The sequence below is a fragment of the Diadema antillarum genome, unplaced genomic scaffold (assembly GCF_040938485.1).
Source record: "Diadema antillarum isolate AM-2024a unplaced genomic scaffold, OU_Dant_1.0 seq00000772_RagTag, whole genome shotgun sequence".
Lineage (NCBI taxonomy): Eukaryota > Metazoa > Echinodermata > Echinoidea > Diadematoida > Diadematidae > Diadema > Diadema antillarum.
Window position 1 is genome coordinate 186,160 of NW_027271661.1, and position 25,783 is coordinate 211,942.

Here is a 25,783-nt window from a genome sequence, read left to right on the forward strand (position 1 = left end):
AGACGATTACGACAATGTACACGGATTAAATATGATTAATGTTTTGCTGTTGTTGTTCTGATGTTGATACTGCTTTGGGGTGATAAATAGACTTAAAGGTCCTGTCCGTTTGGAGTTCCAGTTGACTTTGATATAAACGTGAGTCATGCAAGGCAGTGATATTCATAACAAACGTCGGGATATATAAAATTATGTCATTTTATATAGCTCCACAGGTTTCGAGTGACATCCATCACAATAACGATTATGTGTAAATGAATTGATAGGCGTACACTCTCGGTAGTTTGTACACATAGATAATGAAGACAAGATATTTGATTAAAAAAAAATGATTATTATCTCCCCCTTTAATAAAACATAACACATGTATTCATACATTGTTCATCATGTTTGTAAAAGTAAAATCATATCTTTCTTTACCGAACAGTTTCTCTTCCCCTCCTCACTCGGACAAAATGAATTACAAGCATAAACACGAAGTGCAGAGTTACACGTTGCAACATCATGCCATGCAGACGGAGGCATACACAGAGTACCCTAATCCCATGGCCAGAATCAATTTACTCAGTGCAGAACGACAAACAAAAAACTCCGGCAGAGCAAATCGTTAGTATACGGGAAATTCCCCTTCCGAAAATCAAATACTTGTTCCTTTGTTATGCGTGTATACGTGTAAGGAGGGAAAGAATCGACTATAGATTTCGCGCTTTGTGCATTGACAACTCTTACAAACGCCGTTTCCTGTATTGTATCCAGTATGGTTTTCATCTTGACTAAAGAAAAAAAAAATCAATGTAGGCCTATCTTGTTCCACGGTGAAGAAGGAGGAGGCAAGGCGGGGGATGAAGGCTGTGCAGTATATGAGGCGCAGCATCCATCGGAAACAGACACGCCGTATTATAAGTGCACTATGCGGTAGTGGTGATAGTAGTATAGTTTTAGCTGTATTGCTATTAACAACGTGATGTTATCATTATTATTATGATTATTAGCCGTAGTAGTAGGTAGTAGGTAGTAGGTGGTAGTAATAGTAGTAGTAGTAGTAGTAGTAGTAGTAGTAGTAGTAGTAGTAGTAGAAGTAGTATAGTTGTAGTGTAGCAGTAGCGGTAATAGTAGGATAGTATAGTAGTAGTAGGAGGAGGAGCTTAGTTGAGTAGTAGTATAGTAGCAGTAATAGTGATTGTTTAACAGTTGCAGGAACAGTAGTACAATTTGTAAATGTATATGTGTATGCATGTGTGATGAGCGTGCGCAAAGAACATCCCACTATAGAGTGTCCGAATGGCTCAAAGCAAATGAAAAAAAAAAATACATCTACAGAGACAAGACGGGAGTTGGGTGTCGTCTATCGGACCATGGACATACTACACTTAATGGACTATGAACGGAAGACACTCTTTGACCATCATCACCGCCGTTTTAGTGCATCTTAATGAGTACATTCGGATGTTTGGACAATGACGATTATGTAATCGTGCATCGTCACTGACAAAAGAACCGTTTCTCTCATTTCGGTCTTATTTGGCTGAGGTTCCTTTCCAGACTCAGCTGCCTCTGAATAAACACCAATGATGGTCAACACATCACACCTCAAACATGACAAAGTTTGTGTCACAAAATTGGTAATTACTGAAGTGGACATTTTGTGGACATGCATGTAGCGCTTTTTAGCGATAAGATATGCATGTTGTTTACCGTTACTGTCCGTGTTCACTCTGAAACAATGTGCGAAAAATTGGGAAAAAATATTACAAATGATATTCAACTTGCCGAAATATTTACTTTCTCTTTTATTATACGTGCACTTCGCAAATGAAATTGCTTGAGCGATAATTCCCAAATATTCACTACAACTGCAACATCTTCTGCGCATGTTTTTTGTTTCGTTTTGTTTGTTTGTTTGTTTGTTTGTTTAGGATGGATTATTTCAAAGCATCGTCTTGTTTTTATTCACTACAATCCAGGCTGGCCGTCGGCGGGGATGATGAGATCAAAGCAGAGAAGGCATGCATGTTTAACATTTTATTTCGACTGTTTTTTCTTTTATTGATAAAAACAGGGGCACGAATTGATTAACGAGCGATGAATGTCCATGTGTAGTATAGCGCCATGGTCTGAGGGATTTGAAGACCAAAATGTTGACAATTAATCGAGCATCGATATGATATAAAGTGGGGTTATGATGATGATGATGATGATTATGACATCACAGATAATGATTCCTATTAAAAGGAGGATGGATGATGATATTAAAACCAGTTAGGGGTTCCACTTTGCCCATGAGTAGAAAAAGGGTCATTTTCTTTTTCTAACAGGGTTGTTAAATTCACCGAGATAAGCATAATAAATGTGATGAAATGATTATTCAAGCAATCATCATAAATGATGACACAATATCTACCTGACAGCAAAAGAGGTATTTCGCAATATCAATAGAAAAAGATTACAATCAGTGAGAAATAATGAAATGGATGTTTTCCTTCCGTGTCAACTGACGGACCATTCTGGTCACCAGGACCCCGTTTCATAAAACTTGTTATCAGTGACAAGTTGTCATAGTTGTTATAAGCTACTGAAATCCTTGCATCTGATTGGCTAAGAGCAAATTTGTTACAGAAATGTGGCAGTTGTCACTGATAACAAGTATTATGAAACGGGACCCTGGTCTATACAAGTTCATACTTTGTTCGAACATGATTGATGAATTCCATAGTTGTTATGTCGGGCAAGCTTATGCATTATGTCCTTTTGAAAGCGAGTAAAGTGCCAAACCAACTGAGAAGGTCTTTCGTAACATGGACCCTACTGATCCATATTTGTACCAAAGTGCGCATGAGCTAACTCCAAACTAATTTATAAGGTAAGTATGCCTCATCATACGTTCCCGGTCTCGGGAAGTGCTCTCCGGAAACATTACGTAACTATGGTAGCATTTAGTCCTTGCCCATCACGTGCGGCGCGTGCGTTTCGGGTGGTAAAATGTGTCAGGTGAAGGATAGTTAAATTTGTACGTAATATCAACCATGGTATACGCAATCGAATAGAGTGGGACTTTTTTCACCTGGTGTTAAACTGCAGGCTGTGCTGTTCGATGAAATTGGAAGTTACTAGTATAGTAGGGACAGGGGGGGGGGGGGGGGGGTTCGTGATGCGCACTCGCGCTCTGTTAAAGATCAAAATCCTTGTCATAGTAGGCCAGCCAAAACGATTTTTTTTACTTTGGACGGCAAAATTTGTTAATGCTAAGTTTTCCAGCTGAAAGTCTTGCAAAAATACTCAAGTTTAGCGTACGGCCGGATGTCAAGCGCGTTTTTGCCGAAAAATGCCTTTTTTAGCACAAAATTTGAAAGAATGTCAAAAATCACGATTTTTATTTTTTTAGCGAAATAAGTAATGGTTGATAAGTATCTTTCAAACTAGAAATGTGTTATCTTCCATTTCAAGTTTAGAACCTGACTAATATGCATTTGAATGTAGAATTTTTACACGCACATATATGGCGCAATGAAACATAAAAACTTGATTTACTCAAAATTGTACTTTGTAAAATCTACCAATATTTCAAAGTTTTTTTAAACTACCTAAATCAATCTATTTAAAAGTTTTTATTTTTCCGAAATATAATATATATTCTGATATCTTATGCAGCAAAGAAATTACAAGATAAGGCGAAAGATAACTCGTTTTATGTTATCCTAAATGGGACGATGTATTTTTACCGGACGCGCATTTTGAATGAAAAATTGAATGTATAGCGTAAGCCCATATATATTGTACATGGTATAGTGCGTGTAGGTATTTATCTCACATAATTGGCGAAGTCAATGGACAGGTTGGATAGCTGACTGCAAAACCCTTTGTGGCACCTTGATATGATTGAAATGTGCTTCTTCCCCCCCCCCCCCCAAAAAAAAAAAAATGAATAAATAAAATAAAATCAGTAGTGTTGTTACCATGGCAACTGATCATCATTAGATCACTCCCTGAAAATTTCAAATATTCATAATTGTAAAACGTACGAAAGTGTTGAGACATTTTGTGTGTGTGTGTGAAAAATGTATCAATCTAACTAATCTATGTTTAACAATGAAACCTAAGAGTTATATATAAATTGTTTACTATGTTCGGAAATGGTTGTCATGGAAACCGTGATAACAAATCACGTGTTACTGGGAAAAATTACGATACCAAATCTCCCATCCTGCATACTCACCCCTTCCCCCGAGAATGCTTTGTAATTCATAATGCTATATAGTTTGCATTCTCAGGCCCTGAAACGGAGCCCTGCAAGGGATAGGCACGAAATCACTTTTACTTTTGTAATGTTCTAAGGCGAGGTGTTTGCATTTTATTTCGATTTATTCTCCCGCAGGAGACTTATACTAAATGTTTCTTTTGTGATGGTTGATTGTTTACATGAACGTTGTTTGGAACGCACACTAAGTCGGCGACATAAAAATGTTATTATGTATCCCGGATTTGTGTGAAAAAGTAAGGCAAATATCACCCTCAAAAGAGAAGACAAGAAGTAAAAAGGAAGTAGAAGTGAAATGCGTACAATGCAATAACAGCCTCATTTCCCCTTCCCATCATTAAGTCGGTTACTAGTATATCATCGAGTCTATATTGCAGATTATATTAATCCTTGGCCAAGTTCTATGTCCTTGGAGCAGACATGTAACAACTTGTTTGTTTGCAATTCGATTTTTTTTTCTATATTATCACAAATTTGTGAGAAAAAAAATCATTTCAGTTATCACCAACACTCTAAATTCCCAGTCAACCAACAAAACGTACTACACAATGTGCACACGCCCGCAACCACCGTCTCAAACAGCGTTCACGAATGAAATACAGTAAACAGTAAACGAGGCAATTTCTCTTGTTTAAAGCAATGATTTGCCATTAGCGTACATTTACTAGAATAGCAGCACTTGACATCTATGTTGCTGGTTACCAGAATGCTGATTAGAATACCATACACAGTAAGAACATGCTTGAATCCTGCAAAATATATACAATTATTTCTCTTAAACAGTATTTCGTTTTGAAAGGTAAAGAACCTCAGTCTCCATTTGTGGACATCTAAAAACAAACCAAAAAATCCATCTGAAAGCAATCTTCTTAAATGATTAAAAGCATTAGAAAAGAATGAGTCCTCAGTGAAAATGTCTTTCATGAACAAATCTCTGTGACATACATCCAAAGAGTTTGAAAAACAATACAAATTGCGCTGACTACATTAACTGCATTGATAGCCTCATTTTTTTTTTAATGTAACATATACTATAATGTGTCCAGCATCACAAACGTCTCTTTAAGCAATATTTCAATATGTCTATCTTTTTAACAATTTGTGGTTACATATCCTAGCTAATTATGACTGTACGCTGCTGCATTGAACTTTCGTCAATGTACAACTAAATTAGAATGGTGACTGCCAAATTTTTAAAAATCTACTTTTAGTCTGATATTATTTTTGTGTTCTGCAGACCAGTGTGATAAGATATCTGTACTGAATACTCGTCTCTCAGTGAAGGAAAAAAAATCACCTCTCCAAAATGCATGGGTACTGTTTCCCTCTAATACTTTCCCTTATTCCAAGTACCAGAATACATTGCTGGGGCCCTGAATAGCTAACATATATTACAGTATTACCAACATCATGACAATTATGGCACATGTGAAAGAAACCTGGCAAAACATACATCTTGACCAGTAAATTTTCTTTTCACTACTTCTCGTACTTGGCGTTTGGATTGAAACATTTTACTTATGTTCGTTCCTTTAAGCTACATACTATTCTTTCATATCTTAAACTAGAAAAGAAAAAAACATGCTCTATGATATTTCCCTTCAGATTCACCAACTGTTACTTTGTGAAATTTTCTCTTTTTAAGCACTTCAACGTGCATTTTTTTTCTAACATGTCACATATTTTCCTCCATCTGATGAAGAAAGGCAAAGTTCACTTCCCTTTTGTTGCCCCCTCCCATAAAAACAAAAACAAAAGACATTCCAATCTGACAGGATTAAAAAGTTGGCGTTTGGGCTTCAAAGGAAATAACAGGATCAATTTCCATGAACTACTAGTATGCGGCTTGTAACTCTGAGTCTCGAAGGCATGGTATAGTTTTGGTTGAGATGGAGATTCAGACTTTAACTTTTTGCAAGCAAATAAAAACAACTTATAAAATATGAAAGAGCATCAAATTCTTAGAGTAATTTGAAGTTTGTTTGATTAAAGTTCTTGGTTTTGAAACGGCCGAGAATTTTTTTTTTTTAAAGTGACACAGAATGATAATAATTAGAAGTGGGTGCCACCTTTATTAGGACCTCTTTGTTTTGGTACATCTCAGCCTTTTCAAAACCAATTTTTAACAAATAAATTTGGAATTCCTCTTGGTATTGTTTACTCTTTAATATTTCATAACAGGGTTCTCATTATTTTACAAAATCTCCATCTCAGCCCCCATCTCAACCAAAAGTAGACCATCCCTCATCCCTTTAATGCTGCCATCAAAATTGGAAGTACACTGTAGATCTATATCAAATCATATTGTAAATGCTCTTTGCCAAGTAGTGTTGTGCACATTTTGATATCATCACTAAGGGAAAAAAAAGAAGAAAAAAATTAGAAAAGAAGCATTTAATCTGGATTAGTAGAAATTTCTAATATATACACATGTCTTTTATATATTCAACTTCTATAATAGTCCTGAAAGCACATTGTGATTATATTTGAGAAGTTTAGATGGAAGCATTCCACATGTAAGTTCAGGTTCTGATGACATCCTTCATACGGAATCTGGATGCGGACCGGATAGCCTGGCAGGGTTGTTTCTGGAGAGAGACAGAGAGAGAGAGAGAGAGAAAGAATGGTGTATCTGTCTTTACTTGATGAGGAAAGTGACATGGGCATGTTAATCTTTGGTGAAGACACAGTGACATATACGCTAATAAAGACATACGGTTACTTGATTTCCTCTATATGTAGTGTTTCCTTGAAACTGTAAAGTATATTATTTTATACAGTAGATCCTAATTGTAGCAATTTAACCATGAGTACACGATGAAATATAAAATGTAGGAAACTTTCATGATCCACATATCCAATTCTTTCCATTAAGCTTTTTATTCCATTCAGAAGAATTTCAAGGTAGTGCTTGCCTGATACTGCAACTGGATACATTCAACACTTTCGTGCATATAATGTCCCCGTGACCTTTCACATCAATACCCTCATAACTGATCAAAGTCAAATTGCTTAGAGGTTATGGTAACTTTGCCATCCGAAGGTAAATATAATGTCATGGTAGCAATGCTCTACAGTCAATTAAAATCAGGGTTTCCCTGTAATTTACAATCAGCAGCAAAATCACAACAATAACTAAAATGCTACTTGTACAAGGCTCAGCAGGTAATCATCTCTTCTGTATAAAACCAAAGTTGAAGATGATCTGCTGAGTAAATGTTAAGTTATTGCAAGATGAGAATAGGACAGATGTGCGTGTGAATGGATGACTGCAACAACATAAAAACTCCTGCAACCATCTTTGACAGAGGCTAAAAAAAAAATAACCAGCTTTAATTCATGTAAATCTTCGTTGTTGGAGTGATTGACTACATGCATATGCAGTACTGCATTCATTTAGCAAAACATGCGTTAATTTTCTGCCCAATGAACGATCGACAGTCAAAAATTTGGTCAAGATGTCAAAGGCTTGACAAAATATTCCAACATATTTGGGGTTTACATTTTACATGTATTATTGCTTACCTCCCATATTTCCTTTCGAAATAGAGTACAGGACGCACAGATTAGAATTTGGTAGTCAGGACATCTGTCTCTTTCTTTTTTTCTCTCTCTTGTCCGTAGTTGGCTGTGGTTTGCAGGGTCCATTTTGTCCACTTTGTGCTAATTCTGGTCGAAAATACAATTAACAAAAACTTAAATAAGTTATCATTATTATGAGTGAAACAGGATAATCATACTGCAACAAAAAACAAACAAATTCATCATGTATTAGAATTAATCATCACGATCTCATGAATCCCTTAGTATGAGATTTTGGATTTTCAGGTCACTGTCAACATTAATTTGTCTTACATGTAATACATTAATCATGTCATTGTTATTACCATCTTTGATGCTCTAAAGCCATATCTTACTGAAAATGAATTATGTAGGATGGAAGTCATCTTGACACCTGTAATTCCTGTACACAAATATTTGATTGTATCATGCTCTCATTTGTATGTGGATTAGGATATGATTTCCTTGCATAAATCGGTTTGTATTCATGAGATGATATTCCTAATTTCAAATCGTTGACACTTACTTGTGAGCTGGAAAGGGCATTCACATCGCAGTCAAGACATCTTTTTTATCTCCCCCTCACTCTAGTGGATGTGATCTCAAACTCAGCATGTCCATTTGTTGCTGACACCTTGATAAAAATAAAGAACAATACATCACAGCATATAACCCTTACGTCATACTTAACGCAACATAATAACAATGGAAAGTTAATTGATTTGTGACTACAGACGTATTTTCATCTGTGCACACATTAAACACTTGTGCCAATTGACATGGTTGAGAAATATTTCATTACATATGATATCTTACTTGATTACATTTATGTTTGATTTTTATATGATCTCATCTTCAGTAGATAGAATACCGTTCTTTCATATGATCCTCTACAATAGAACATGCAATGAATTTACAAGAAAACAAGAATACACATTTGATCATAGATTTGCTCCCCTTCTTATATAAATGGAGATACACGTGTATAAGATTATTCTTCTCTTTTTGTTTGCAAAGTACTTGTACAATGCATTGTAAAGCAACTGTCAAAGTGAAAATATGCTTGTTACAATTTATTCAAATGGAATAGGAATATTTGATACTCAATGTATTTAGATTTGGCATTATTTTCAACTGGGCACTGAAGTGATACATTTGATAATCAAACACTTAGTAAGTTGGTATTTAAAAGATATTTCAAATTAAACCGCTATTTAAGACATTTACCGTTTCTTACCTTCTGGTTGTTCTGCACTTTGTTGCAGGTAGAAAGAGCTCAGTCTTTACAATTAGATTTTGGCAAGTCAGGATAGGCCTATGTCTCTCTCTTTGGTGAAGTTTGAAGACAAGACCCAGTCTGTCCACTTGTTGGTACATCTAGCTGAAAACAGAAATCAACATGACTCAAATAATTTTTTTCATCTTTAAAGCAGAACATTATAAGCTAACAGTGAACAAAAAATAAAATTGTTTTGAAAAGGCATCTTGATATTGACATAATTTTCTTTGTTCCCCATGCAAATCAATTATAACTGAAAATATATCTCTTTTATTAAGATGATATATATTTTTAGCTTTTTAAAAATTAAAAAAAAGAAGAAGGAAGATATTTAGGTTTCAGTGAGTCGGTATAAATGATCCATTAAAAATGTAATATTTACATTTTTTTCAAATGAACCTTTATTCTTTCAGACATTAAACATAAGAACTTGGTACTTATGAGTAAAGACTAGATCTATTTGTAAACTAGAAGAGTACATGTAAATGATTCACAGATTAGAAGAGGTTGGCAGTCAGGACTGAACACTTTCTCTCTCTCTCTTTCGGGCATATTCGAATGGCAAGATCACTTGGTTGTAGACTCACTTTTATATAAAACACCTAGGCCTAAATCCTAGACTCTTTTTTTGAACCCACAGGTCTACAAATACCAGAAAGAGTGGAATCAACCTTAATAGACCTCTGCTCTAGAGACTAACATTAGTCTAGCTAATTCACATTAGAGCTAATGGGTAATGTTCGGATCTTCTAATGTTGGATCTAACATGAACTTTTTGATCAAAGTTAGCCTACATATATAGTATAATTATTATGCATATATTTTAGAACCTCTAGATGTCTAAACTTAGGTCTAGCTAGGCCTAGTAAGCTGGGTCTTTACAACAAAACTGCCTAGATATGAGTAGTAGGTTACTAGAAACCTCTAACGTTAGGTAGAATCAGTGGCCCAGATCTTGACTAAGGTTGGACCTAGATCCTAATTCCAGACACCAGCTATTTATGCTTCAGACCCCGGCCCTAGATTTTATATTGTAGGTCTAGTATATTAGACTCTAAACGTTGGTAGATCTACATCTACACCTTCTGTATAGACTACAGCCCCTTGCCCTGGACCTGGCTCTAGCCCTACAAATACATCTAACCAGCGCAGTAAAACGTTAGTAGTAGTGGGCCTGTACTGTCCACGTTATACAACTGCTAATGTGCTAACGTTAGGTGTTAAGTTCATTGTGATTATACTATCATAGGGCCTAGCCCGATTGAATTGTTTTGGCATAATAACAGGCGTAGCCGTACATTCTAACACTAACACTAACGTTAGAGTGACACTACCCCCTACTAGCTAGAATGTCTAACACTTACGTTAGTACAGTTGTATTAACAGTTAGAGAGAGTGTAACCGTTAGATAGATTAGACCTAACAGTAGACGAGGATTCAGTCCAACTGCATGTGATGAGGCCATAGATTACAAACCTAGATCGAACGAACAAGACACCTAAATCTAGACGTAGACCTAATGTTTGTTAGGCCTCTTTTCGCACCGTGTCAAGATGTGCTTTACGGAATAATCGGTGTTCCACTAGCAAGCACCGCCGGCACGGTCGGGTGGCGGCCCGGGGGTTGGTAGGCATGCCCGCGCCCACAGGATCGGTGCGAAATACATTAATGAAAGACATCGGCATAACGTAGTACTAGCGCTTGAACCTTGATATTAACCAAGTCTCAGATCAAAGTTGTATATCTAACTGTTAGATAAAAACAGATTTTTAAGTTCCGTTGTGCAGTGCAATAAAGAACTATGTATTTATTTACTAAGTTACTTACATTCGAAGGAAATAGTCCCTTTTCCAGTCACCACGTTTCCAACTCAACGACCGAAACATGCAGCTCTCGCGCGAGAGATTTTACCTGTAGCTAGCTCGTAGGGGTAGACCAGTGCCGTATATTAAGACGTACGCACACGTATTAAGTATTTGCGCGCACACAAGCTGCGCGGGGCTACTGGAAAATGCTCGAAAATGTATTTTCTGAGTTCCTGCAAGTTCAGAGTTTTGATTAAAAGTAAAGATTTCTTCAAGAAAACTAGAAATAATATTGACACATTCAATTAAAGAAGCACTTGTAGTTTTATAAAACATTAAATTACTTTTGGAAGATCATCTAATTAGCTTGGAAAAGCAAACTTTGCAGAACGTTAATTAATCTGTGAATATTATTTCGAGAAAACAACACCCAAACATTTGAGAGCCCCATATATGGCTGTACAAAATGACTTTTTAAATTGCTAAGGAAACACATTTAAATCGTAATTTCATTAAAAGGGACAATTGAAACTCATGATCTTTCAAATATCAATTGAATGCAAGCAAAAAATAAAAATCGTTATTTTTGACATGCTTCTGAATTTTGTGCTAAAAATTACATTTTTCGGCAAAAACGCGCGTGACATCCGGCCGTACGCTATTCCTTAGTATTTTTGCAAGACTTTCAGCATGAGAACGGAGCATTAACAAAAAATGCCGTCGAATCCTTATCTAGAGCCTTTTTTGAGGTTTGGCTGGTCTACTATCAATCTTTGAAATTGTATGCTTAAAAATGGTGTGCTGTTTCAAAATGTATACTAGTATGTTCTGTAAATGCTGTATACCGCAAACCTAAAACAAGGACACCGTAGTACATCGTATTTTATAATTGATATGGTGGAGAAAAAACACAATATCGGAGCAAAGAATGTACGCTATGGAACTGAAAAGGCCAAGTAAATCTTTATTGAAATTACACAGTTGCTTGACTGTAAAGTGTGAAGTGTATCATGGGTCAACCGATGTTGGGCTATGGAAAAGCATGGACCTATACTGCACGTGGATACTCATCACTCGTTCACCTTCATCAGGGAGGTGCATGAGAGGAGTGGATTGAATGATGGTCTCCCAATAGCAATATCGTATATTGTTCCCTCTTCCAACAAACCAATTCTGTTATTTTATATTCCAGCGTATCTGCCCCTGTGCACTCTTAGCACTTGCACGCACATTCACCACCATCACACAGCAGAGTTTATTTTCCCCTGCTATCTTCGCAGCAGAATTTGTATTGTATTGTATAGTATTGTTACGAATCTAGCATACGTCCCTATTTTTCCTCGGGCCGGCCATCTTTTCAAGCTATGCTTACAATGGCGGCCCTCTGCACAATCGCTCCATAATTGTAATTGTTGTAATCCCCGCTGCATAGATTTGCATACTGTTATATATTATATCATTATTTTCCTTTCATGTCTTTGTTTATGCAAGTCAAACGACTCTGTTTTGAATTTACTTTGTATATTTCCCACATGCTCATGATTATGTGCCTTATGTATATTGAATTGTTGATTGATTTATTGATTTGCAGAAAATAAAGTATCTATTAAAAAAAATGAATACAGCAACGAGTAGAAGGCATCAGCGAGAGTTTGAGGAAAATCGCTCTGTCACTGCTGGATGAGAAGACTACTATACAGCTTGTGATGTCAAATGTGCAGAACGATATATAGAAAATATAAAAAAAAATCAACTTATTTTCACTTTTCTTGCATAATAAAAGAATACTTGACTTACCTCTCTCATAAGGCAGGGTAATAATATTATCCTTCACAATCAAGTCAGTGACAAGTTGAGGAAATAATATGTACCTTTTTTTCTGAAAATAAAAGTTTGTGAAATTCTCTTTAGATTTTCCTTATATTGTTCTATGCATGTGACATCATATACTCTATAGTAGTCCTCTCATCCAGCAGTGACTGCGCAGATACTTAAAAAATTCATAACCATATTGAACGGATTGTCCGATTTCCCCCCAAACTTTCACTGACGTGTTCTACAAATAGTGCTGCATTCCCTCCATCCTCATGTATATGAAGGTGGACTTGCCTTTTCAATTCATGCACCTGTTTCTGTCAAAAGCGTCACAATAACATATCAAACATGCTTTCCTGTTTTGATCTCACCCTTGCCGTCGATAGCCATCCTGGAGAGAATCTACATAGGCGATGATTTGAGAAATGTACAAACTACTAGGTGTTTCAAAAAACATTTCCCACTTTTGATTCTTGATAATTCATAAAATATATATCAGATAACACTGACATTGATATGAGTGATAGCTGATTACTGTAAAATTTGGTTAAAGGTGGTTTAAATATGAAAGCATAAATCAGTTTCATGAAATCCATGATTAATTTTACGGTTAGGTTCCAGATTTTGCTCAATTTTCAACCCTCTGTACAAAATCTCACTATGCACAGGGGTCAATGGGTGTGTATGGGAGTGTGTGGTTAACACCCTGACAATGGTCCTGAACAATGGCCAGGGTTTGAATGCTTCATTATTTATTCATGAGAAATTCCACTGTCACAACTAGTCTTTATTCAGCCTCTGGCAGTATCTGTGTAAAGTCAAACACCTGCCGATACTGTCTTTGAGTCGCGACAGTGCTCTCCCTACTTCTGAAAAACGAAATTACAATGAATACCTTCTGTTCTATCGTAAACATGGTGACAGGAAGCAAAGAAAATCAATTAGAGTATACACTTGTGTATATGGAGCCTTAAACAAATCTACTGGTAAACAAATCGTCCCAATGATAAATGCTGCTGACCTCTTTACCAAGAATGATCTCTTTTTATCGAAAAAGCGAAAATTTGTCAGATTATTTAATTAGTAGACAGTTGTATAAAAATGAGGAACTTTAGATCATTTATGCTTAATTAAATCCCAAATTTAGTGATATGTGAAGCAAAATTTGAAAATAATTGCCAGCTGGAATGAAATGTGGTGTTTGCAAGCGCATGGAAACATGTGCTCACTTTTTCCATGTGCATGCATTTTACCCTTTACCGTGCATGAATTCAGACTAGCAGTGCCCAGGGCAATCAACATGAATTATTGATTAAGCATCCATGTGCCAGGGAGCGGGAGACTGACGCCTAGTGAACAGGTGGTTCAGGCATGTCCATTGTTCAGGGCCATTGTCAGCACACACTCACATACACATCATTGGTTTCTGTGTAAAGTTCATTTTTGTACAGAGGGTTAAAATTTGACCAAAATCTGAAACCTTACTTCAAAATCAATCTTAGATTTAATGAAACTGATTTATGCTTTCACATTTAAATTACCTCCAACAAAATTGTACACTATTCAGCTATTACTCATATCAATGACAGTTTTATCGGATGAACAGTTTCAGAATTATTAATGATCAAAAGTGGAAAATGTTTTTTGAAACACCTAGTACATGCGCAGAACATAACAACTCTCACAAACCAAGAGAAAATACAAGTGCAGTTGGAGTGTACAGTACATTGTGGGACCATCGCTCAACTAGCAATTTTCTTAGCTATATGTACGTACTTTACATGAAAAAGCAAACATTTTGGTTGGTTTATTGCAATTTGGAATCTGTTTCTTCTTATTTGTCTCAAGATGTCTCAGAGTAAACATGGACAGTAAACGGTGGAGACGACATTGCATGTCTTATCATTATAAAGCAACGTAACATGCATGTCCACAAGAATGTCCACTTTAGCAATTACCAATTTTGTGAGTATGTTTTGAGGTTTGCTGCTCCCCATCATTGTTGTTTATTCAAAGACAGTGGAGTCCGAAAAGGCACGTCAGCCAAATAGGACCAAAATGAGGGAAACGGTTCTTTTGTCAGTGGCGATAAACGATTACACAATCGTCATTGTCCACACATCTGTATGTAAGATGCACATAATCAGGTTGAGGCGGTGATGATAGGATCAAAGAAAGATCTCCGTTCATAGTCCATGTGTGTAGTTGCGGCAGGTCCATGGGAAAAACAAACTGGTCCCACCTCTTTCCCCAACAAATGGAGGGGCGGGGTCGGAAAGGTAAACCGATTCTTCCATAAGCTTATAACCCATTAAGCTATGATGAGGGATAAAGTTTGAAGATATCATGAAAAAGTTAGTAAAAATTAATAATAATTATAGAATTGACAGGGAGAGAGAATCTCACTTCAATGTCAATCCTAGCACCATTCTATTAAGAAATGTATAGGAACCCTAAGAAATGTTGTATAAGTTGCATAAAACTATATGGAGGTAGGCCTACATCAATTCTAACACACGGTATGTTTTATTTATTTATTTGTCTTTCTATTTATTCATCTATCTATTTATTTATCTATCTATATTTGTCTATCTATTTTATTAGCTATTTATATATCTATCTATTCATTCATTCATTCATTCATTCATCTGTTTTTATATTCATATATTTATTTCGCTTTCTTCAAAGGCAGGATAGTCTCATTCAGAGCCACAAAGTCCTGCTTTACAAGGGAAACCCTACTCGAGCAGTAGATGACAGGTTCGAGTCCCACTTTTTTTTTACCCCGACATGTTTGTTAATTTACAGATCAGCAGTTGCGTCCTTAACGAATTAATTTGTAGAGGGAGGCAAATTGAAGAAACTCACACCTGAACAGGAACATTATATAGGCCTACTGCATGTATGAAGTTAAGTTGATAGAAATACATTCCATGATTTCGTATAAAGGGGACAGCGGCACGACTCAAAGTCCACAAAATACTCAGTCCAATAATGTACACGCGATCTCACATCACACGAGGCTTATCCTCACAGCACAGTGCACTTTATGATAGAAGAATATAATAACACTGCAGCACGGAGGGTGATCACGAACGTTTTGAACAGCGGAGACGCCATTTTTGTATTTTATTTTTTCTTTAATGATAATTGCATTCAAAGTTGCGGATTACACAGAGTACGGAGTGAATATGAATTGCTACGAGCGTCGAACCTTTCGAATGCACGTACGCTTGCCGACCTGTGACTTCAGTGGCCAAAGAAATTATATGCTTGCAGTGTGTGTGCCGCTGCTGACCCCATATACTCCCTCCGCAGAGCCCCCTTTATTCCAATAACAGAGTACAGATTCCAATCGACTCACCTCGATGACTACCCGCCGCGCCGAGTTGAAGTTCAGATCCTGCCTTCTGCTTACGACGGAGAGAAGGCCGCAGTAACTTTTTGTGCGATATGATAATAATGGTTGCAGCTCCGTTCTGCAAAATCAATGGATCATTTTCATTCGAGGGAGAACGAACGGACTAAGCCGCTGATCACAATGGAAATGAATGCACTGTCAGGTGCAATGTACAAAATACTGACGACTGGAATGCAGTAAGGTGCTCGGAACAGACAATACAGCGATATTTTTCTCTTTTGTTCGTTGACCTCAAATCTGATCGTGCAACCGAACGATAAACGCTTCTCTCCCAAAATAGGGGAATTACCCGAGATGGGACATAATTCGGCTCAACCGGTAGGCCTGTACACCGGTTGGCGAGAGGGGATCCAGGGAAACGGGTCAACGTGTCACTCCTGGTACTAGAATGAAATTAAAGGCTCGGTCACAAAAATACCACTAAGAACTGCTACGAACGCCGTACGAACGGTTTGTAGACAATTTCGTAAGACCTTCTTAAGAAGGCCGTACGAAACCAGCGTTCGTAGACCGTTCGTAGACCGTTCGTAAGTTCGTAGCCTGGTAAATGGGTTTGTCCAAGATTTTTTTTTTAAACTTCGTACGAAACCCTCTCTTCGTAAGACGTCGTACAAACATCGTAACAACTACGCAAGATTTTGCAGGGCCCAGATACAATTCTTGAAGCCTTAAATTCTTACGATGATTGTAAGAAAGCCTTAAGTTGTTCATAGAGGACTCTTACGCCTTTCGTAAGAATGCCTGACGAACAGAGATTCGTACGGCGTTCTTACGAACAACTCTTCGGGTTTGTAAGGCGTTCGTAAGGGACTCAAGTAAGGTGTAGTTACACAATTTGTTCTCGCGAATTAAACAGCGTTCGTACGAAATTCGTAAGAAGGCCGTAAGAATCTGTGCCCCCATCTACGAATCTGTACGAACTCCAGAATTCGTACGAACAGTGACATTCGTAGGAACGCATCGTTCGTATGAACCTTTGTGACCGTAGCTTAAGTGACGCCTATGTTCAATGTCAGATCAAACTAGCTAAAATTTGAGTCATGACTTCGTCACTTGTGTCTACGCGACCACCGAACCCCCCCAAAAAACCCCAAACAAACAATGGATTCGTTTGTTTGTTTGTTTGCTTAGCTATTTAATCAACCTGAACAATGAATGGAGTATAGCGTATACGATGGATTTGCTACCCCACTTTTCAACCGGATAGACGACAACACCACATTAAGAATTAGCATAATTACATCAAAGACGACGGCAAACGAAGATTTCAAATTTAATTCATCCCGGGAGGTGAAAAAGGAGAAAATTCACAACAGCAGCAGCAGCAGCAGCAGCAGCAGCAGCAGCAGCAACAACCACAACAATAACAACAACAAAAACAATAACAACAATCACAACAACAACAAAAACAACAACGACGACGACAAAAACAACAACAAAACGTCAAATTGACTTCCATGTACTGTCGCTGAATGCTTCTCGTTTGCGAGACATGTTTTACTGTAAAATGAATACATGTATCGGATATGGTGGGACGCATTACTATTAGTAGGCCCTACTAGAGTACGTGAGAGGATGTCTGTGGTCATTAACTTTTACTTATGGTTCTTAGCTATTAAACAAACAGGGGCGGATCCAGGAATTCCGTAAAGAAAAGGCGCATTTGCAAAATTAAAAGGGGGCGCACGCAGCCCCTCCCCCATTTTTTTCTTTTTATTTCTTTTGAACAAAAAATAAAGAGGGGCGCCAGGGGCGCCCGGTGCGCCCCCCCCCCCCCCGATCCGCCACTGATAAAGGAATGATATAGCTTTGGTTGAGATGGGGCTCTGGGTTTCTAATAGTCTTTGATGATTTTTTTTATAAAGATAATGAGAAACCTCAAATGAAATTTGAGAAAGCATAATTCTGAGAGGAATTCTAAGTTTATTTGATGAAAATTGGTTTTGAAATGGCCGAGATATCCAAAACCAAACAATCATAATAAAAGGTGGGACCCACTTTTTTCTAGGATCGCTTTGTTCAGCTTTGGTTTTGGATCTCTCAAGAGCCACTTCAAAACCGATTTTCATCAAATAAACTTTCAATTCCTCTTAGAATTGTATGCTCTTTAACATTTCATGAAGTGGTTGATAGATATCTCGTAAAAAGTTAAGAGCTGAATCCAAATACTATACCATCCCTTAAAAGTTTTATGACGATTCGCATGGTGCCGTTGACCGTCCTTTAAAGCAAATAATTTATCATCCCCTACATAGTTGGAGTAAACTTTGCTAAAATGAATAAGAATAAGATCAAGAATGAAAGATTCCAACACCCAGAAAAGTTCATAGTTGAATTTCAAAATGTTAAAGCTTTAATGTGTTTTTACGAAACAGTGGCATCAGGTACAATCATAATTATGCAAATTACATACATTTGGAAATGATGGCATGGCCTGACAACATTTCCGATGCTTTTTAGTCCTAAATTATGTGGAATATCCGTCGAAAAGATAGAATTCAACTATGATGTTTATGTAACTCATACCTCTTCATGCTAATAGAATAATAACCAATATTTGATAACGCCTTTTGTACAAACTCAAAGCGCTTCAACAATTTCTAAAAGTAGAAGAAATCAACACTATTTACTAAACAAAACAATGGTGAAAAAAAACAAAGAAAAACAAACAATGACTCTAAACTTGTCAGCTTTTTAGCGGTGGAATTATATGAGTTTAATGAGATGTATATAATCAATTTCTACTTCTGAGTTCGTGTCAAAATGAGAGTAAAGGTGAAGATTATGTGAGCAAGTAAACAGGAGCTCGTTTATGGGAAATGATAGTGAAAAAGTGTCAGCAAGCAAACAGGAGTATTGCCAGTTGATGACAGCGTCGCCTCTATAACTGAGTTGTATAAAGTTATTGAAACTAATGTCAACTCTTCAAGGTTACCGTCTGATGAATCATATTTTCTAAAAAAATATGCCTATACAAGAATTTTCATGAACCTGTCACTGTTCGTTTATTTTCTTTTATTTCCCGCTTTTGTTCATTTCTGTTCTCTTTCATTTGGCTCTTTAGATTATGGTTTTGTGTGTGTGTGTGTGTGTGTGTGTGTGTGTGTGTGTGTGTGTGTGTGTGTGTGTGTGTGTGTGTGTGTGTGTGTGACACCGTTCAGATTGGAACCGTAACATGACGTGGAGTTTCGTTTCAGTCTGGCGAGCTCTTCCAGTGAGTCATAGCTAAAAATAGACTGCTAGTACAACATTTGTTGATGCATGCACGTCATGCCTTGTCTGCGAGGTACTACTCTGAGAAAAAAAAATCGCACAAATAAAGTGAAAATTAAAAAGGCTGCAAAGTTGAATCTTTCCCCCCTCATTTAATTTAGTTGAATCAATCACTTCAAGGTCATTGAGGATATTCAAAGCAAAAAAAAAAAAAAAAAAACAGATAAAACTATTTTCCCCTTTCAATTAGTGAATAATAAAAAAATCGATGTCTGTTTTGGAAGTCAGTATTCGTATTTGTGGACCCCTATGAAAAATAGCCATAGGCTGAATAGGATCATCCAACCCATGAGTGGTGAATACATATGAAAAAAAAATCATTATAATGTAAAGTATTACAAAAAGGCATGGTATGACATCTTGGTACATTTTTAATAGACTTGTTGTTTTCCTTTTCATACCCATATTTTTATTAAATTAAAAATGCCTTTAAAATTAAAATTTTGTGATTTATTTTCATCGGTATAAAGTCATAAAAAGTCCATGTTATTTCCTATTACTATATCTCACAATAATCAAAGATTTACGATTTACGATCTCTTTTTGACGATTTCCGGTAATACATTGATATCAAATACAGAATCAAGTAACCTGTATTCACCAATTACACGATCATATTTAGATAAATACTGAGTATCACTTGAATCAAAACGCATATGATCTGTAGATTACTTCCGCAATATATACTTGTGTCATCAACGAGAAGTATCATATCACAGAGGGTGGGTAAACAAATGAAACCATTCATAAAATCAAAACAAAGGAATGATTTGTGAGAGTGAGAGTGAGTCTGTATGCTAGAGGGGGCGGGGAGAGGGGGAGAGAGGGAGAGGCGGCGGGGAAGGGAAATGGGAGTGGGAGCGGAAGGGAAGAACTTTGGGGAATCCCCGCCAGTCTTGCTTGTCTGGGTATTCTCTATACTCCTCAAGTACAAACTGAAACCACTCTGGTCGCCGTTGGGCAGTGCTGTTCGATACGAGTCGCATCCACTCAGGAGGACTTGACACTTGATACTGACTCATTATCATATTTTCGCGTCCACGGCGCTCCAAATGATGTACACTGGATGGAGAAGTGGGGGGAGAAGGCGGGGAATTCCTGTTGCAACTTTGCTGGCAGCCAGCTCAGGTCGCGCATAACTCCTCTTATACCACGCCATGGAGCTACGTGGAGTTCCATGCTCTTACAGGGGACGCTTTGACTTGGCATCAGAGGTTTGATAATAGTAAAATGTCACTGGGTTTATTTAGGGAGCAATGTAGAACCAGAAAGTGGTAAGATGACGGTATGGTGGGTGTATAAGTGCTTCATTTGCTTTCTCATACAATCGGGAATTTTGTCATTTATTTTCACCATTTCACGTTGCACCTCTTCTCACCATTCCTTCCCTCTCCATCACGTATTCTCTCCCTCTCTCTCACAAACACAAACACACACGCACACACAAACACACACACACACACACACAAAAACCCCTTTCTAATCTTTTCATTTTTTACTGCTCTGTTAATTCATTCACATCTTTAATCCATATCTTTTAATTCATTTGTTGGTGAATCTATGAATATAGCGTACCTAACAGATCTCTCTTTCCATTTGTCCGTATGTATAGGCCTATATCATGATGATGTTGATAACAACTTGTGGTTAGGTAATAGCAATAATTATGATCGATAGCGATAATAACGATGAAAAAGCTGATTGTCTACAGACGCCGATGATAATTCCAAGAAAACATATAGTGCATACTTAGATTTATATATTTGTTATTTGTAGGCCTATATTGTTTTCTTTTTTTTCGAGTGATCTGTGTTTCACATATTTTACATAAAGCTTTGCTTCTCAGTAGATCATTCTTTTCCCATCGCTTTATCTATTCTTTGTTATTATTGAAAAGTGTGCATTTCTCTTCTGTTATATACGATTATCCGTATATTATGTAATTACATTTCCCGACTTGTCCCTTTTTTATTGCTTAGCAATATGAGTTACAAAATGTATATTTTATACTACATATATTACTTTTTTTTGATTGAACTGAAGATTAAATGAATTGAAAACAAAATATCAAATCAATTCTCAGCACAAACGAATGCGATACAAAACAGTTATCAACACACACATCATTCTTACGTAAAAATTTGTATAATCATATCTATAGCATTCACGTACATAGTCTGACTAAAAAAGGTATACGCTGTATTTTCATACAATAATATTTATGCTTCTGGCTTCGTTCCAGATCACAGGCCTTGAGTTTTAACTGTGATCCAGTAATTTGCCATAATAATTTCCGTATTCTCACGTAATCGTTTTGAGATTCTAAACTTTCAATTTGTGAACTGTCACATATCCTGCAAAATTGACTGCTAATATGATCATTGGGAAATGAATGTATTTCTGTACGAATGAAATCATTGATGTGAGCAACACCAAAAGCTGTAGCTTTTTGGGGACAGGCTTTATGTCTATAGATTCAGTTTAGTTAAACGTGAAGAGAGGAATGGAAGGTTAACCGGGACTGGAAGCGATGTCATGTTCATCAGGGAAACCCCTACCTACATAATGAATCATCGGGGCTCACTTGGGGTTTGTTTACAATTGCGTGTGGTCATATGTATTTCCGTCCGTCTGTCCTTCTGCCTGTCTTTCCTGTTGTTTTTTGTTATGAGTAAGGTCTACCAGACAGTGTATCGAATCTGGCGTATACACAGAGAGAATGGGAAATAACAGACAGTAGAAAATTCCATACAGCAGATATTATTATTCATGCATGCAGACCTCGATAATTTTTTTTTTCTAAATACTTATGTCTTTGTGTGTCTGTGTGTGGGGGGGGGGGGGTTACTTGTAAAGGGTCTTGCATATGGGTTTAAGTAACTTTAAGCTCATAATACTGTATACAAAAATATATGAAATTGAAGAAAGGTCGGGTGCTTGACAGTGTACATCATAAAAAGAAACGAATCAACTAATCCAACTTTTGTTGTCTTGTGCAAAAGATGACGTAATCAAATCAAAAGAGCATCACATGAGTCTGCGTGTTTGTTTGTATGTACGTGTGTGTGTGCGTGTGTGTGTGTGTAGAGTCCTGTCTTATGTCAATATAGTATTACAATATAATGCGCGATGAAACGATAATTATACTTAAGAACACAAGTGTTACGACATAAACAGGAGATCACGTATGAATTGGAGAAGCACCTCACGTATAGTACATAGGTTTGGTGTAATAATGTCAGAGGTAAAAATGTCGGAGGTAAAAATGTCAGAAGTAAAAATGTCAGAGGTAAAAATGTCAGAGGTATGATATTGTCAGAGGTAAAATGTCAGAGGTTAAAATGTCAGAGGTATACAAATGTCATGACATTTTTACCTCCGACATTTCTACCTCTGACATGATTAATTCTGACATGTTTACCTCTGACATGTCTACTTCTGACATTTTTACCTCTGACATATTACCTCTGATATTTTTACCTCTAACATCTTTACCTCTGACATTTTTACCTAATGAAAAAGAAGAAAAAGAAGAGGTGAGCAGTGAGTGATTACTGGCAGTAATCTGTAATTGTATGCCGTCGGGTTCTACATAGTTTTGCAATGGGGTGTTTTGTAACAAACAAACAAACAAACAAACAAACCAGCAAACAATTAAACAAAGAAAACACACTGCAAGAAATGACTGTTTTCGGTCATAAATCATTATCCCTGCAAACAAGGCCTTGGTCCTATAAAACGACTTTTAAAACATATTAAAATCTTCCGCTTTCATGCATTTATTTTGTGGAACAGCTTGATTGTAAAATAATGGTGAACAGGAAATACTGCAGGCTCTGAACACAATCTCGAACGCCTAAAGAGAATACTCCAGACTAGAGTCTTTATATTATTAGAAATCATAATTAGTAAAATTATACAAACATTGCATTTTACGTTAGACGCTTTGTTTTATTTTGACCATTAATAGGCCTTACAACTTTTCATTTTTTGTATTCTCTTTTTGGTTGTTGTTACGGTTCGGTCTGGCTATTTATAGAAAAGCTAAAATATATTATAGTCAGCTAATGATTATACAATGTAGTTGTATATCCTGTTGCTGTTGTCGCTGCTGTTTTTCATAGAAAGTGATTTTGAATATCGGCATGCTTCTAAGACTGCGCTTATTAGATGAGTGGAATTTATGGTAAACCGTATGAACTTAAAAACTGTCATTAATTTCATTTGCAATGCACCTTTTCAGCATATACAATGTTTCCGAAACTATAACATTACAGTTCGATCCGAGAGATGTCTGACATAAGAACGGTTCGACTCTACTTTTTAGCCTGCCATGTCGTTGGAAAATCCGGACTGCATCAATATTTGGAAATGCTGTCATGTTTGGACACTGAGTGCATGTGTATGGAAATACGGACTGGATTTATGTTTAGAACCCAGTCTCGGGCTCAATAAAAAGTTATGTATGTGAAACTATTGACGGCTGTATAGGTTAATAACCGGTGGTAATTCAGGATCAGTCAATAGTGTCAACCTGACTTCGTAAGGACGACGTATAGTGTAGTCAATCTAGTCATGCTGTAAGATCTGTCGAATATAGCACCGCAGCAATTCAACAAAATAATCGATCAGTTGTGTGTTCGTTTGTATTTCAACGATTGAATGGCGAGACTCCACATGAATGATATGCCATTTCTCACACGTTGCGTTTAGATTGTTCGATCCAGTGCCCTGGACTTTTTGATTGACAATGCCATGCACAGCAACGTGCGTCAGATAACAACTATCCACCTGCGAGAGAAACTGGCTTTTTGAACTGGGAATGGTACATTTCTCGCATCATGAAATCTATAAACACCTGCCACCGTTAAAAAGGATGTTTACGGAGGGAGTTTGCCACGAGAGTAAACTATGTTCATCAGCCACGCTTGGACACGTCGCTCGCCATAGCTGCGCTATACAATCACTGAGCAGTGTTATGCCCTCACGCAACAGCCTGGAGTTCAGTTTCAACTCTCTCTCCACACACATAGAGTACTGTACACTGTCTGGCGTGCACACAACGATTAGCATCTCAATACGAAACCGGGCAATACAGGGAGGGGAAATTGAGGTGTCTGGGTGATAGCGCGGACACGCACTGAGTGCATTTTCACTTGGTTATGATTGTGTGTGGTACTGTTTTAGCGCGTAACAGAGTGGATATTATCGAGAGGATGTAACAACGACAAATTTGGTAAGTACATGATGTATATTCTACTTGATGATATTGATAAAACTCAGAGGTATCAAGCTATTACGGTGCCAAGCATTATTTCATCTGATATTAACCAAATCTGTAGAGCCAAGGTTGCTGATATTTTTATGGATATAAAGTTGTTCTTCCGAGCATTAAGTCAACGGTAAGGTGGAACGGGTACGTTCGTCGCCGCACTTCTGCATTCGTGATAGTTGTAAATTGGTAGTATCAGGTCTTTTGATAGATTTGATCTAGATTTGTTTTAGACGTCTCATGAATAAGATATGTCATTTTGGTCGTTGCACCTTGTGGTACATGTGTTAACTCTACTCAATCCATTACGTGGGCTAGCTATGTAACCAAGAATGAATGAAACACTCTCCACATGATGCGGGAGAAAGTTTTTAAGGCGCCACATAGGCAGAGGGAGAAACGAACTAGGGGAAACAAAAAGAAAAGTGGAGACTTCTGCAACTACTCGTCGGAGAGAGCGATGTTTTCCCAGGCACAGTATATCAAAGTTTCTTGGACTAAGCAAGGAGTTCACAATGGACTAGACTCCTCCATCTATAGTACCTCCTTGCGTAAAGGCCTATGGTGACTTACCTCCCTTTCTGTCCTGCTACAGTAGTGCAGTAAATTATCGTCGTGAAGCAGGGAGGTTCCGTGTCTTCCCACCTCCCTGGTCTCACCCCACCTCCCTGGTCTCACCGAGGAGTTTGTCTCACCTCCATGTCGTGAAGGGACAACGCCACAGTCTGTAACCAGTGCATTGGGTAGCACGACCACCCGACATAACCTAGCTAGCTATAGTTCTCCTCCCTCTCAATCTCTCCTTCTCGGATTGGAGATGGCGGCCTTTTACTTAGATGCGAAGTTATTTTGTTATAGGGAGTGATTGAACTTTGCTGCATAGTGTTACATTAATTAACAGTACTATAAGCCAGTATAAGTAATGTGGATTTATGACGAAGTGAATGGTGACTTCAGACGAGTTAAAACAAACAGGCAAATGAGAATCAGTGGGAGATATTGATGAACAATAATATTCACAGGGCAACGCTACGCTGCCCTACTTTGGCAAAAGGAAGCAAGTGACATACCATCCGAATTTGAGTTATTGATGTTTTCATAA

At 37.3% G+C, this 25,783-nt stretch overlaps 1 protein-coding gene and 1 long non-coding RNA gene across 2 annotated transcripts in view; both read right to left on the reverse strand.

Moving 5' to 3' along the window:
- Positions 1-25,315, reverse strand: part of LOC139738892 (S-acyl fatty acid synthase thioesterase, medium chain-like) — a 42,968-nt gene extending 17,653 nt beyond the window's left edge. Inside the window, exon 1 of the mRNA XM_071649522.1 lies at positions 25,255-25,315. The gene's annotated coding sequence lies outside the window, so the exon portion shown is untranslated. The remainder of the gene's footprint in view (positions 1-25,254) is intronic.
- On the reverse strand, positions 7,835-9,190 carry LOC139738891 (uncharacterized). The gene is made up of 3 exons (XR_011711475.1): positions 9,054-9,190; positions 8,343-8,450; positions 7,835-7,924 (listed from the first exon to the last, which is right to left on the reverse strand). It is a non-coding gene; the product is annotated as an uncharacterized lncRNA (long non-coding RNA).
- Positions 25,316-25,783: the final 468 nt, after the last annotated feature.